This window comes from Triticum urartu, chromosome 1A (assembly GCF_056163025.1).
Source record: "Triticum urartu cultivar PI428250 chromosome 1A, HENAU_Tu73, whole genome shotgun sequence".
NCBI classification, from domain to species: Eukaryota; Viridiplantae; Streptophyta; class Magnoliopsida; order Poales; family Poaceae; genus Triticum; species Triticum urartu.
In genome coordinates, this window is record NC_141873.1 from 55,345,523 (window position 1) to 55,362,195 (window position 16,673).

Sequence of the window (16,673 nt, forward strand, 5' to 3'; positions counted from 1 at the left end):
ATGTCCCGGTTCTCATAGATGAACTCGATCAGCGCGCTTTCCTATTTCAGATCCAAATTAGCACTGATACTGAACAGCTTGGATGAGTCGCCAGGAACAAAGTCAACTAGCTTGGTGTCGTCTGCCGACTTAAACTTCAACAACGGGTCATGCTCTGTGCTTGGCTTTTTCAAGGGTGTCATATCTGTCGGGTCAATGTTATCTTTGTAAAACTTCAACTCCTCTGTTGCACAAACAGACTCAGCATAAGCAACATCGCCTTCTTCACATTCCAAAGCTATCTTCCTGTTCCCATGCATTGTGATGGTACCCTTATGACTCGGCATCTTAAGCTGCAGATAAACATAACAAGGTCGTGCCACGAATTTAGCATAAGCCGGCCGTCCAAACAGAACGTGGTAAGGGCTCTGGATCTTGACCACTTCAAAAGTCAGTGTCCCAGTTCTGAAATCATGATCATCACCGAAAGCCACTTCGAAAGCTATCTTACCCACCAGATACGCCGACTTACCAGGCACCACACCATGGAGAATAGTATTAGATGGCTTATGATCTCTATCAGTCAAATTCATATGACTGAAAGTGTCATAGTAAAGGATATTGATGTTGCTGCCTCCATCCATGAACACCTTAGTGAACTTGTACCCTCCAACCTGAGGAGCTGCCACCAAAGCTAGCTGACCCGGATTGCCAAACCAGGGAGGGTGATCCTCACAGCTCCATACAATAGGCTGCTCAGACCATCGCAAGTATCGAGGAACCGCCGGCTCAACCGCATTCACTACTCGCTTATGAATCTTTTGATCTCGCTTGCATAAACTGGTGGTGAACACATGATACTGACCACTATTCAGTTGCTTAGGGTTGCACTGATAACTAGATTGATGTTGTTGATTGCGTTGGTTAGACTGCTGGTTAAAACCACCTTGACTGCCTTGGCCCTGGAATCCAGAATTGAACCGTTACCTCCAAAGTCGCCCCTGTGAGCCGGATCCTGACCCACTGTGCGGGCCATTATGGTCCTGATGAAAACCAGAATTTCGGTACTCCTTCATGATGAAGCAATCTTTCCACATATGGGTAGAGGGCCCATCCGAGGTGCTATGCTTTGGGCAAGGCTGATTCATCACCGCCTCAATATTGAACCTTGGCCCGCCAATCCGGGGTATGAATGGCTAATTATTGTTCTGAGTATTGGTATTAGCCACAAAGTCTAAATCGCCCTCCTCCTTGCGCTTACTATTATTACCTTGACCCACCATATTGGGCTGCTGCCCCTTTCCATTGCTATTCTTCTTCCCCTTTCCAGCCTTCTCCTCATCAGATTCTGGATCCTTGGTACTATCCGAGTCGGCGTATTTGACGAGAGCCGCCAAGAGCTCCCCCATATCATTACAGTGGCGCTTAAGCCACCCCAGCTTCTGTTTGAGGGGAAGGAAATGGCAGTTCTTCTCTAACATGAGGATAGCTGAGCCGACATTAATAATGTCTGAGGAGTGAATAATGGTTGAGATCCGGCGCACCCAATGGGTCGTTGACTCGCCTTCACCCTGGACGCAAGTGTCTAAGTCAAGAATCGACATGCGATGTTTGCATGTATCCTTAAAATTCTGAATGAAACGGGACTTCAATTCCACCCACGATCCAACAGAATTGGCGGGCAACCCCTTCAACTAGTTACGAGCCCGCCCATCCAGCATCATGGTGAAATATTTATCACATGCAGCATCACTGACATCCAGCATCTCTATGGCCATCTCATAGCTTTCAATCCAAGCCTCAAGGGGCTGATCCGTCGTGTAATTAGGCACCTTGTGAGGTCCCTTAAAATCCTTGGGAAGACACTCATTACGCAAAGCCGGTACTAGGCATGGTACACCAAGGGTTCTAGAGGTCACTCCAGCCCCCATGCACACCGATGGGTAAACTGGAGATCGTTGTTGAGCCACCAGCTCAGCCTCTCGACGTGCCCCGCTTTGATCCACCAAAACCTGAGCATTGTTATCCATACGCGCCGGGTCACGCCTATGGTGTTGCTCACTGCTTGAAACCGCCGGCGACTCAATATGCCTGCTATAGCTCCGACTGGGACGTGGAGTCGAATGAATCTGGACGCGGCTGTATGAATAAGCCACTTTCTAAACTAGTGCTATGTTAAGAAGTTCCACAGCCTTCCGGGTCTCAACCGCCACGGGAAATTAACCTTGTACTGGAAGAGCCGCCAGCCATGTTGCCGCAACAACCAAATTATCCAGGGGGTTGGAATAGTGACCCGGCGGTATTAACTTCTGCTGAGGCGGAGTTAAATTCAAACAAGGCGGATCCACGCCGCGCGACTGCACCGTTGCACCGGTCGTAGGTGCATCCGGAGCCTGGTTCACCTCCAGCAGGTTACTTGGCCCTGCCCCTGGTGTGTTGAATAGATTCTGTGCACTGTAGTCGAGGGGCAGGCGGCTCTCATGCCTTCTTTGCAAAACAGCGTTTGATGCATTCTGGTCCAAACTTAACCGGAAATTTTCAGCATGAATCCGTTGGGACTCTGCATCCAGGGCGGCTCGCTCCATGTCATCCTAGCATTCTCTGCGTTGAGCTCCTCCTTAGCCCGAGCTATCTCACTCTTAGCTTTGCAACATCCACCTTATGGTGTGCTTGAGTCATCGGGGTGACCTCAACCTCCATGAGTGCTGCTAAGGCGTCCAAAAGCTTGGATAACACTTGTGCCAGAGGGCACGATGAACCGCTAGCACTAGCCGTCGCCGTAGCCGTTGAGCTGGAGGTCATAGCCACGACGGTCGTTGAATCGAGCACCGGTTGTGTACCGGCCATGAAGATTGCAACCCTGTTCGGCGGCTCATAGGGGTCCGAAATACTATCACCATCAGAACAACCCCCAAGCATGTCGTCCTGCAGTTGATACATTGAATCGGTTTCACCGGTTGACGACTCGCCATCAGAGCAAATCACCATCTCTTCCCTGGACACAGATCTTTCCTCAAGATCTGCCCCTTGGATGAAACCAACAAAGGCACGCTTCACAGCGGCTTGAACCTTGGCGGTTCGTGCGCACTGAGCCGTCTCGACGAGGTCGGTGCAGGTGTCCGGCTCAGGCCCTGGCTCACCGATCTTGCCGATGAAGACGTGGATTCCGCCGAAGGGGGTCCGGTACCCGTACTCAATTGAGCCGGACTCGGGGCCCAGCCAGCGTCGTCGATGTAGAGCCTGCCACGGCAACTCTTGGTCATCCGGCCCATGGTGTATCCCTTGATCCCTGAGAAGCTATCCTTCAAGAACTTGAAACCACCGTGTGCTGGCCCCATGGTGGGTGCCAACTGTCGTGGACTTAACACGACAAATGCCCTAGCCAAATGACTTAGGTGTGGAGCCATCGCCACTAGGTTAGCTTGAAGGGGTTAAACGGGGCAAGGGACACAGAGAGTTTACCCAGGTTCGACCCCTCTCAACAAGGTAAAAGCCTACTCCTACTTTAGGTTGTACGTACTGCTAGGGTTTCGATTACCATGGAGCGAATACGCTTGACCTAGCTCTTGACTTGTTGTTTCTTGAGTTAACTCGCCATCGGGTCACCCCTTTATATACACAAGTTGGTGCCCGGCGGCTTACAGAGTCCCGGCCAGCTTATACACAACATGTCCGGCTCGGTGACTAACTAAGCTTGCCTTACAATACAAGTTAAGCATATGGCGGTTCATCCTCTCGGGCCTCAAGTCGCCTCTGGGCCTTGGGCATTCAACAGGCTTCTTTCATGACCCGCCATATTCACTATTAACTCGCCAGTAGTATGACCCGGCCCCTCCTAGACGGGTTATACCTAATAGTTATATCACCAACACCTGCAATGCATATAGATATTGGAGTGTAACCATAGTTGATAAACCGTCCTCACAAAAAAGATGATCTGGATACTTCAAAATATACAGACTGAATTGAGTGGATAGGCATTAACATAGACTGTTCTCAGGACTCACCACACAACAAAAGCGGCAATACTAAACAATACAGGGTTCACACACACAAATCAAGTACTGAACAATAGTACTTACTACAGATAAGCAAAGTTGCACTAATTAAACTCTGTAGACTATTTCTTGCCACCGACCTACGGGATGTACCCCGCATAACTAACTAGGCTATGGACTTCGTGAGAGATGTCTACCAGCACCAGCACCATCTCGTCAACCTTGGAGAACCTAACAGAGTGGTCTTTCCCCTCATAAACATGACGATGAAGACAGTCTGCATCAGATTTGTCGGGGATCTTTACAAGAATCACATCCTTCATAATCGAAGGCAGAACCAGGAAATTGTTGTGGTGAAGTACACCCTCGAGAACACGCCTGACAACAATGCTACATGAAAACACTAGTTCACGACACGTGGCGACAAGGACACAGCAGCTGGATAGTTTAGCAGTAGAACTCATCCTCGGTCTTCCAGTTCACATGGCATGACTTTGTGAACTTCATCTCCACCGCGGACCTAGTTCTAATTCAAACAGAAACCAAATATTTTATTACTACCTCCGTTCAGAAATATAAGATGATTTTCAATATTTTACTCCATATAAGACAACATATATGAAGGAAATATGCCCTAGAGGCAATAATAAAGTTATTATTTATTTCCTTATTTCATGATAAATGTTTATTATTCATGCTAGAATTGTATTAACCGGAAACATAATACATGTGTGAATACATAGACAAAACATAGTGTCAGTAGTATGCCTCTACTTGACTAGCTCGTTGATCAAAGATGGTTAAGTTTCCCAACCATAGACATGAGTTGTCATTTGATAAACGGGATCACATCATTAGAAAAAAGATGTGATTGACTTGACCCATTCCGTTAGCTTAGCACTTGATCGTTTTAGTTTACTGGTATTGCTTTCTTCATGACTTATACATATTCCTATGACTATGAGATTATGCAAGTCCCGATTACCGGAGGAACACTTTGTGTGCTACCAAATGTCACAACGTAACTGGGTGATTATAAAGGTGCTCTACAGGTGTCTCCGATGGTACTTGTTGAGTTGGCATAGATCAAGATTAGGATTTGTCACTCCGATTGTCGGAGAGGTATCTCTGGGCCCTCTCGGTAATGCACATCACTATAAGCCTTGCAAGCAATGTGACTAATGAGTTAGTTGTGGGATGATGCATTACGGAACGAGTAAAGAGACTTGCCGGTAACAAGATTGAACTAGGTATTGAGATACCGACGATCGAATCTCGGGCAAGTAACATACCGATGACAAAGGGAACAATGTATGTTGTTATGCGGTTTGACCGATAAAGATCTTCGTAGAATATGTAGGAACCAATATGAGCATCCAGGTTCCGCTATTGGTTATTGACCGGAGACATGTATCGGTCATGTCTACATAGTTCTCGAACCCGTAGGGTCCACACGCTTAAAGTTTTGTGATGATCGGTATTATGAGTTTTTATGTTTTTATGTACCGAATGTAGTTCGGAGTCCTGGATATGATCACGGACATGACGAGGAGTCTCGAAATGGTCGAGACGTAAAGATCGATATATTGGATGACTATGTTCGGACACCGGAAGTGTTTCGGGAGGTTTCAGACATTTACCAAAGTACCGGGGGGTTACCGGAACCCCCCGGGGAGTATATTAGGCCTAATGGGCCTTAGTGGGAGAAGAGGAGGGGCGGCCAAGGGCAGCCGTGCGCCCCCTCCCCCTCTAGTCTGAATTGGACAAGGAGGGGTGTGGCGCCTGTCGTGGTTCTAAGTCTGACAGTAATGTAGGGGGGTAGGTATGGAGAGGCAAGTTCTTAGCTATGGAGTAGTTGTAAGCACACGAGGTTTACGAGTTCAGGCCCTTCTCGGAGGAAGTAATAGCCCTACGTCTCGGAGCCCGGAGGCGGTCGACTGGATTATGTGTGTATGAATCACAGGGGTGCGAACCCTTTACACTGAGGAGGGGGTGGCTTATATAGAGTTCGCCAGACCCCTCCGGCCCTCAGTTATGCAGGATTTTAAGTACATTAAGGTCAGGCATTACTGGTAACGCCCCTAATAAAGTGCTATGATGACCATAAAAGCTACTTAATGACCGACCGTTAGCGTGCGGAGTGACTTTAGGTCTCCTGGCCGTCGAGTGGTTGGATCTTGGTCGAGTGATTGCTTCTTGGTCGAGTGTCTTCGAGTGGAACACCTCCAAGTCGATTGAAAGGTGATTTCTTCTAGAGATGTCCTTGGGTAGGGCAGTTAGGAAAGGTCCATGACCCTACCCTAGGTACATAGCTCCATCATTAGCCCCCGAATGGATCGAGGTTTGAGTGGGGAAGGAGTTGAGAACTTATCCGACTCATTTTTCATGCCATGAGCATATCTTGTTTCGGATCAATGAACCTGAGTGACGACAGCAACTTCCTTTTCAGTCGCCTTGATCCATTCTTAGTTTTTTGTCGAGTGAGTTTCTTTACTTGAAAAGCTCCGAGTGACGGTGTGGAGGGGATCTTCCGTCTGACAAGTTGTTCTGCTGCCCGCGGATTTCGCGGGATTCGAATTTTGGGAAGCATGCGGGGCGAGGGAGGCCGCAGTAATCGGATGGGATAGGGAGGAGCCGCCTCGATCTCTGCGCCACCTTTTTCGCCATATATCACGCGCGCGATTGTTACAGGATTTGACAGGATCGTCTGGGCCTACCAGTCAGCCACTCGGAAGTGACCTCATATAAGGCATCGGACCGGGGTTTCTTGAACAGTGTGTTCCCATTTCCTCTTCTCCTCTTCAGCCTTCTTCGTCGTGCTCACTCTCGCCCCAGCGCTGCCGCTCCGTACGTGTCTCGCCGGCGACGATGGGGAAGGAGAAGACGGTGGCTCTGGAGCGGGCGAAGAAGGCGACGGCAAAGGCGAAGGGGAAGGCGACCAGTCGGGGTGGATCTTCCTCACGAGCCGGCTTGCCGAAGGGCTGGATCCAGGGTGACTGGATCCGCTCGACGATCCGCCAAGAAGACCTCGACGACCTAGCCGACAAAGGACTGATCCCCCATGGATCGGCGCGGCTTCCGGGGAAGGAATCCGAGCCACAACCTAGGGAGCGTGAGCGCATCCTTGCCACTCACGTCGACCGTGGGTTTTCCTTGCCTCCTCACCCTTTCTTTTGGGGATTTCTGAATTTCTTTGGGGCACAACTCCACCACTTCACTCCCAACACAATCGTGTATCTCGCTACTTTCGTGTCTTCGTGCGAGAATTTCTTGGGTTGTCGGCCTCACTGGGGTCTTTTCAAGCACATTTTCAACTGTCGTTCTCAGACGGTGAAAAAGGCCAACCCGAGTGATGAGAGAACACAAGTGATTCAGATGTGTGGGGGTCTTGTTGTTCAGATGAGAGGGAAAAGTTCCTTTCCGGCCATGATTCTTCCCGACTCGGTCCGCGGATGGCAGTCGACCTGGTTTTATTGCAAAGACCAGTCGATGCCAGGGCAGTCGACTGGCCTCCCTCCTTTTACCATGGACCGAGTGAGGAAACCCTCCTCTTTGAAGGTGATCCCGGAGGAGAGGGCGCAAGTTAGGGTGCTGGTCGAACGAGTGGTCCAGCTTATTCGTGACGGGGTCACTGGTATGGATCTCTTGGAGGTTTTCCTTCGGCGGCGCATCCAGTCTCTTCAAGCTCGAGACCATCCGACGTGGATGTATTCGGGTCTTGACGACACCACTCGGATTCACCCGGAGGAGGTCGATGACGACACACTGGAGGGGTGGCTGTCGGGCATCACCGGAAACAAGGACAACCCCAGGGGAGCCAGGAGAGTTCCTCCATTCGACTAGTCCCATGAACCAGAAAAGGTCCGATTCTGAGCTTTTGATTATAGTCTGAATTCACCCGTGCAGCTGTCTATACTGCGTCGACTGACTTTATTCTTCCTGCTTTCTTTCAGGCCCTTATCGAAATGTACTCAGTGCCCAATGGAGAGCAAGAGCAAGACCCGGAAGGAGAGGCGAGTGGCGGCGACAGTGGCGAATGGCATTCTGACGGAGAAGGGGACGAAGAAAGCGACGACTCAAGTGATGAAGAAGAAGTCGAGTCGCCTCCTCGTAGGGAGAGGCGATCCAAGCTTGACCAAGAACGACCGAGCGCCCGTGAAAAGGCGATTGCTCAGACTAGTCAGTCTTCAAAGCGTCCTCGGACATCTTCACCAACCCCAACTGAAAAAGAGTCAAAGCATCCCAAAGTTGCAGAGCAGAAGCCTCGGAAGGTGTTGCCGAAGATTAAGATTGACGTCCCCGTCGCTTCTGCGTGAGTGTCTCCCTTTGTATTCACTCGACGCTTCGTGCTGTTTATTTTTTCTTGATTTAACCAGACGAACTTTGGAACTGGCAGCGCTGCTACTTCCGGGACCTCAGCTTACAGGGATGAGGATGAGGTAATGGAGGGTGCAGTCACTTCCAATCTGGGTATGATTTCTGTCATTCTGTCTTTATTTGGTCGACTCAACTGCAATGTGTACCATTGGGTGATGTGATTTTGGCGATTGATCTTTGAACAGCTCCTAACATTATTGACCTCCCCGATGATGATGATGAAGAGCCTGAGAGGCCTTTAGCGAGGAAAAATAGTAAAGCTCCTGCAAGCAAGGTGCCACAGTCGACACCGATGGCGGAACCAGTCGTTCAGGACGCTGGTGATGCCAATCGGGGTTCTGTTACCTTCGCAGTACCATTGTCAAGTGCCCTGCCTTCTTCGTCGACTGCTCAAGCTCCTGCCGACCCACCTTCAGTTTTTGCGATCCATCATGTCCCAGAGGACGAAGTGAATGCTGCCAAGGAAGCCAGACGCCAGGCGGGTTTTATGATGGAGAAGATGAAGGCGGTGCGGGACGCCAGTCAGGCCGCGTATGACGCCAGCTCGGCTCTCCAAAGCAATGTTCAGGTTAGTTGGTCACCGCTTGTTCTGTTAGGATATGCTATCTGAAGACTCTCTTTCCGAAAATCTTTGCATCTATACACCCACTGGGTGCGTCGATTGAATTTTTGGACTAGTGGGGGCACGCTGAGTGCACCCACTGGGTGTAGTCCCTGAGACTACGGTGGACTGCTGGCAGTCGACTGTAGTCTTTGTATTTTGATTCTTTCGCTCGATCTGGTCTGGCCGTATCGAGTGTAAACCGAACCGGTGGGGGCACACAAAGTGCACCCACTGGGTGTAGTCCCCGAGACTGTGGTGGACTGCGGGCAATCGACCGTAGTCTTAGTATTTATTGTCTTTGTCGTTTTTTGCTGTAAAATAACTTCCCCTCCCTGATTGCAGAAATCTTGTGATCTTGGAGCTCGCTTTGCTGACTTGGAGAAACAGCAGATCCAGCTAAACCTTGACCTAGAATTGCCTTAGCAAATCTGAAAAAAGCTCAAGACGAGGCCGCTGGTATGGAAGGTAACTGATTGCCGACTGAACTTCAACATATCTCTTTGGTCTCTTTTTTGATTCGATTATTTCTTTTGCAGAGAAAATGAAGTTGGCTTTGGACAAGAAGGACTCGGACCTCGCCGCCGCGCAAAAAGCAGCCCAAGACAAAACCATTCTCGCGGATGAGAAGCTTGCTTCAGTCGGAACGCTTGAAGGAGAGGTGACTAGACTGACATCTTGTCTTAATGAAGCTAACCGCGAAGTGACCAGCCTGAAGAAGGATAAGGTCGCCCTGAACGAAAAGTTGGAGTCTGTGATCCGCAAGAGGAACGACACAGAAGCTTATCTGAGGACCCTTGCCAAGAAGCTTTATCTCGTGCTGGGAGGTATTTCTTTTAATCCGACTGTGTTGATGCTTGCCATCGGATTTTGCTCGGTTGATTGAACTGACTTTTGGCTGCAGAACTTTGTCAAGACTTTGATGAAGAAACTGGAAGGGTCGAGACGGGTCTGGACCCTATCGCTTCCCCGGTCTGTGACGAAACTGCGATGAACGTGCTCCGACAGGAGTCCCGTATCGCCAGCGCCACAAGCTACCTCGCACGCTTGAAGGTGGTTGTCTCTCGAATCAACTCGACGCTTTGGCGGGGGAGATGCTTCAAAATGATCTAGAATCTCTGATGACTCTACTGAACAAGATCCCTGACCGAGTGCAAGAATGGAAGAAATCCTCCACCCGGTGTGGTGCTGATGTGGAGCTATCCCTGGTGCGAGTCCATTGCAAGGAGGCTCGTGAAGACAAGCTAGCAGCAATCAAGGTTGCCAACACCCAGAGGCATGACTTCTGATCTTTTATGGAGACTTTTATTGCTGCAGCCACTCGGATCGCCGACGGCGTCGACCTGGACGAGTTCGTCGAGCTTGCCAGTCCTCCTCCTACGGAGTGAACAAACTTTTATGCCCCACCTTAAATTTGCCTCGGAATGCCGAGTGGTTTTTGTAACCGTTAAACTCTTTCGGGCTAAATGCCCGAGCACTTCGATCTGCAGTCTGGAACCTTTAGGATTTATCTGAACTTGGTTTATCATTGAATATCTTCATGAATTCTCCGTCGAGTGGAACTCGTTCTTCACTCGAGACAACTTTTGTATTTGTGGCGAAGCTCTGAAGGAGAAGGTGGCAGTCGACCTGCACCTCGTCGTCCTTGTGGATTGGGATGGAGCACACGTTGTATTTGTGGTGAAGCTCCCAAGGGGAAGGTGGCAGTCGACCTGCGCCTCGTCGTCCTTGCGGATTGGGATGGAGCGCACGTTGTATTTGCGGCGAAGCTCCAAAGTAGAAGGTGGCAGTCGACCTGCACCTCGTCATCCTTGCGGATTGGGATGTGTTTCATACTTAGGCGAGTACTGGACTGCGGCTAAGCCTCTGAGTGGGAGGGTCGCTCTCCACTCGGTAGGATTTTTCAAACTTAGGCGAGTACTGGACTGCAGCTAAGCCCCCGAGTGGGAGGGTCACTCTCCACTCGGTAGGATTTTTCAAACTTAGGCGAGTTCTGGACTGCAGCTAAGCCCCTGAGTGGGAGGTTCGCTCTCCATTCGGTAGGATTTTCAGACTTAGGCGAGTACTGGACTACAGCTAAGCCCCCGAGTAGGAGGCTGGCTCACCACTCGGTAGGATTTTCAAATACTTAGGCGAGTATTGGACTGCAGCTAAGCCCCCGAGTGGGAGGGTCGCTCTCCACTCGGTAGGATTTTTCAAACTTAGGCGAGTACTGGACTGCAGCTAAGCCCCCGAGTGGGAGGCTGGCTCACCACTCGGTAGGATTTTCAAACACTTAGGCGAAACGGGTTCGCAGCTAAGCCCCCAAGTGGGGGGCTGCCTCACCACTCGGTAGGATTTTCAAATACTTAGGCGAGTACTGGACTGCAGCTAAGCCCCCAAGTGGGAGGCTGGCTCACCACTCGGTAGGATTTTCAAATACTTAGGCGAGTACTGGACTGTAGCTAAGCCCCCGAGTGGGAGGCTGGCTCCCCACTCGTTAGGATTTTCAAATACTTAGGCGTGTACTGGACTGCAGCTAAGCCCCTGAGTGGGAGGCTGGCTCCCCACTCGGTAGGATTTTCAAATACTTAGGCAAGTACTGGACTGCAGCTAAGCCCCCGAGTGGGAGGCTGGCTCACCACTCGGTAGGATTTTCAAACACTTAGGCGAAACGGGTTCGCAGCTAAGCCTCCGAGTGGGGCGCTGGCTCACCACTCGGTAGGATTTTCAAATACTTAGGCGAAACTGGTTCGCAGCTAAGCCTCCGAGTGAGAAGCTGGCTCACCACTCGGTAGGAAATTATTTTTACAAACTTAGGCGAAACGGATTCGCAGCTAAGCCACCCACTGGGGGATTTCTCACGCAAACAAAAACAATAGCAATCACTGGGAAAATTATAACGCTCTTGTCTTTGATAAATAAACTACAGAAGTTTTTCTTATTACATCTCATCCGAGTGAGAATTCAAGTATAAAAGGGGCGGAGCAGCTCCGCATTCCGGGCTCATGGCTCATCAATCTGGCGATCGACATTATAAAGGTGGTACGCTCCATTGTGGAGGACTCTGGTGACTATGAAGGGACCTTCCCAAGTAGGAGCGAGTTTGTGTGGTTTCTGTTGATCCACTCGGAGGACCAAGTCTCCTTCTTGGAAGGCTCGACTCTTCACATTTCTGGCATGGAATCGACGCAAGTCCTGCTGATAGATGGTTGATCGGATCATGGCCATTTCTCTTTCTTCTTCCAGGAGGTCGACTGCGTCCTGCCGGGCTTGTTCTGCTTCATCTTCAGAGTAGAGCTCGACTCGGGGTGCATTGTGAAGCAGGTCACTCGGCAAAACTGCTTCAGCTCCGTAGACCAGAAAGAATGGGGTTCTTCCAGTCGATCGGTTCGGGGTTGTCCTCAATCCCCAAAGAACTGATGGAAGCTCGTCGACCCATGCACCTACTGCGTGCTTGAGATCGCGCATCATTCGGGGTTTCAGTCCTTTGAGAATTAAGCCGTTTGCTCTTTCCGCTTGTCCATTTGACTGGGGGTGAGCGACTGAAGCGTAGTCGACTCGTGTGCCTTGAGAGGCGCAAAAGGCTCTGAATTTGTCAGAACCGAAGTTTGACCCATTGTCAGTGATGATGTTGAGCGGAACTCCATATCTGAATATCAACTCTCTGATGAAACTAATAGCGGTGCAAGCATCAAGATTCTTGATAGGCTTAGCTTCAATCCATTTGGTGAACTTGTCGACTGCTACTAGCACATGAGTGAAGCCGCTCCAGCCCGTTCTCAGTGGTCCAACCATGTCCGGTCCCCAAACAGCGAAGGGCCAGACGAGTGGAATGGTTTTCAGGGCCGACGCCGGTTTGTGTGACATATTGGAGTAAAACTGACATCCCTCACATTTGTCGACTATCTCTTTCGCCATTTCATTCGCCCTTGGCCAGTAGAATCCCGCTCGGTATGCTTTAGCCACAATGGTCCAAGAGGACGCATGATGACCACAGGTCCCCGAGTGGATATCATCAAGGATTATCTGACCTTCTTCTGGTGTTATACACTTCTGACTGACTCCAGTCGCGCTTTCTCTATACAACTGTCCCTTTATGACTGTAAAGGCCTTGGATCGACGGACGATCTGTCGAGCCTCTTCTTCGTCCTCTAGGAGTTCTTTCCTTAGGATGTACGCGATGTACGGCACCGTCCAGTCGGGAGTGATGACCAAAACTTCCATGATCAGGTCGACCACAGCTGGAACTTCAACTTCAATCAGATCCGTGGCACTTTTTGGCTGCGGGGCCTCTTCAGTGAAGGGATCCTCTTAAACTGATGGTGTGTGGATGTGTTCCAAAAACACATTGCTGGGAATGGCTTCTCTTTTTGAACCTATTTTCGCCAAATCATCAGCTACTTGATTTTTCAGTCGGGGTATGTGATGAAGTTCTAACCCCTCGAATTTCTTCTCCATCTTTCTCACTGCATTGCAATAACCAGTCATGGCCGGACTTCTGACGCCCCACTCCTTCATCACTTGATTAACCACCAAATCTGAGTCACCATAGATCATGAGGCGACGGACGCCGAGTGAAATGGCCATGCGCAACCCATATAAAAGTGCTTCATATTCTACTTCGTTATTGGAGGAATCAAAGTGGATTTGAAGAACATATCTGAGCTTATCTCCTCGGGGGGAGACCAATACTACCCGGCACCGGAACCATTCAGCATTTTGGAACCGTCGAAGAACATGGTCCAATACTCCGAGTGAACCTGAGTCGGCAGTTGTTGTTCAATCCACTCGGTGAGGAAATCTGCTATTGCTTGGGACTTGATAGCTTTCTTTGCCTCAAACTTGATATCTAGAGGAAGGAGTTCAATCGCCCATTTTGCCACTCGACCAGTTGCATCTCTGTTGTGCAGGATCTCTGACAATGGAGCGTCGCTGGCGACTGTAATGGAATGATCAGAGAAGTAGTGAGCAACCTTCTTTGTGGTCATATAAATCCCATATACAAGCTTCTGATAATGAGGATATCTTTGCTTCGACGAGGTCAAAACTTCAGAAACATAATATACTGGGCGCTGAACTTTGAAGGCTTTTCCTTCTTCTTCCCGCTCGACCGTAAGTACCGTACTGACGACTTGTCCCGTGGCTGCCATGTAAAGCAGCAAAGGCTCTTTGCTGATTGGAGCAGCAAGCACCGGCTGGGTGGAGAGCAGAGCTTTGAGCTCTGCAAACGCTGCATCAGCTTCAGGAGTCCACTCGAACTTGTCTGACTTCTTCATCAATCGGTAAAGAGGCAATGCCTTTTCACCGAGACGAGAGATGAATCGACTTAAAGCGGCCAAGCAACCAGTAAGCTTTTGGACGTCGTGCACTCGCACAGGATGTTTCATCCGGAGTATAGTACTGACTTTTTCTGGATTGGCGTCGATTCCCCATTCGGAAACGAGAAAACCTACTAACTTCCCGCCAGGAACTCCGAATGTGCACTTTGATGGATTAAGCTTGATATCGTACCTCCTGAGGTTGGCAAAGGTTTCAGCAAGGTTAGTCAGCAGGTCGGAACCCTTTCGTGACTTGACCACAATATCATCCATGTATGCTTCCACATTCCGACTGATTTGAGTGAGCAAACACTTCTGAATCATCCTCATGAATGTGGCTCCCGGCATTCTTGAGTCCGAATGGCATGGTAACATAACAGAAGCACCCGAATGGAGTGATGAAAGCTGTTTTGATCTCGTCAGGTCCATACAGACGGATCTGATGGTACCTGGAATAGGCTTCTAAAAAAGACAGTCGCTCACATCCCGCAGTCGAGTCGACTATTTGGTCGATGCGGGGGAGAGGAAAATGATCTTTCGGGCAGGCCCGATTGATATGTTTAAATTCAATGCACATGCGAAGTGACTTGTCCTTCTTGGGGACCATGACAACGTTGGCGAGCCACTCGGAGTGGTAAATCTCTCGGATGAACTCCGCTGCTAAGAGCCGAGCCACCTCCTCACCAATAGTCTTTCTCTTCTGGACGGCGGACCGTCGGAGATGTTCTTTGACGGGTTTCACTTTTGAGTCGACTCGTAGGCGGTGCTCAGCCAGCACCCTGGGAACACCCGGCATGTCAGAAAGCTTCCATGCGAAGATGTCCCAGTTCTCACAAAGGAGCTGGATGAGCGCTTCTTCCTATTTGGAGTCGAGTGTTGTTGAGATATGAGTCGGAACAGCACTGGGATCAGTCGGGTGAATGTGAACCAGCTTCGTTTCACCAAACGATTGAAAAGCTGATTCTGTAGCGGGCTTCTTGGCTCGCAACAAACCACTCGGGTCTGCAGTCTTCTGGTACTCCTGCAGCTCCACCACTGCCATCTGAGCATCAGTGATCTTTGAGCCTTTCTGAAAACACTCTTTTGCTTTCTTCCGATTGCCCGTAATAGTGATCACACCTTTGGGACCAGGCATCTTCAATTTGAGATACACATAACATGGTCGAGCCATGAAGCATGCGTAAGCTGGCCTGCCCAAAATAGCATGATAAGCACTCTGGAAATCCACGACTTCGAACGTCAAATTTTCTTTGCGGTAATTCTTGGAATCACCGAAAACCACATCAAGAGCAATTTGGCCGAGTGACTGAGCCTTCTTCCTAGGAATGACTCCATGGAAACTCATGTTGCTGGTACTAAGTCTGGACATCGGAATGCCCATCCCTTTCAACGTCTCAGCATATAGTATGTTCAAACCACTGCCACCATCCATCAAGACTGTTCAGTCGAGTGCCTTCAACAACTCGGTCGACCACCAAAGCTTGCCTCCCAGGGGTGGCAATGTGCGTTGGGTGATCGGACTGGTCGAATGTGATGGCAGTCTGAGACCAGTTCAGATAACTGGGTGTTGCCGGAGCAACCATATTCACCTCACGGTTGATAACTTTCAGTCAACTTTTGCTCTCAACATCAGCAAAAATCATCAAGGTGGAATTGACCTGGGGGTATCCATCATCACTGTCTTCCTTGTCCTCAACTTTGTCCGACTCCTTTTCCTTATCTTTGGGCTGTTTGCCCTGGAACTGCTGGATCAAGAGCTGACACTGTCGAGTGGTATGTTTCGGGTAAATGAGCTTACCCTCTTCATCTTTCTTGGTGTGGATGTGACATGGCAAATCCAACACATCATTTCCGTCTTGGTCTTTAACTTTCTTGGGGTTCCAAGGCCCTTTGGGTTTCCCCTTAAACTTTCCTTGAGTTACAGCCAAGGCTTCCCCAGGAGCAGCTAGCTCGGCTTTCCGCTTCTGTTTCTGATTGGAATTTCCTCCTCCGGTTTCTTGGGCGACTGATTTGTGCTTGCCACTCCAGAGTCGATCCTCATCTTCACCATTAGCGTACTTGGTGGCAATCTCCATCATCCGATTAAGAGACATGTCTCTGGTTCGACCGAATTTCAGATTCAGTTCTCTGTACTTGACGCCTTCTTTGAAGGCACAGACTGCTTGGTGATCAGGCACATTCTCTACCGTGTGATGTAACGTGATCCATCTCTGGATGTAATCCCTCAAAGTTTCATTCGGCTTCTACACGCAAGACCGTAGTTCCGTCAGCCCTGCCGGTCGCTTGCATGTTCCTTCAAATGTGGTGACAAACACTCGGGCGAGATCTTCCCAAGTGTAAATGCTGCTGGGTGCTAACTGATTCAGCCACGCTCTGGCCGAGCCCTCCAACATGAGAGGCAGGTGCTTCATGGCCACT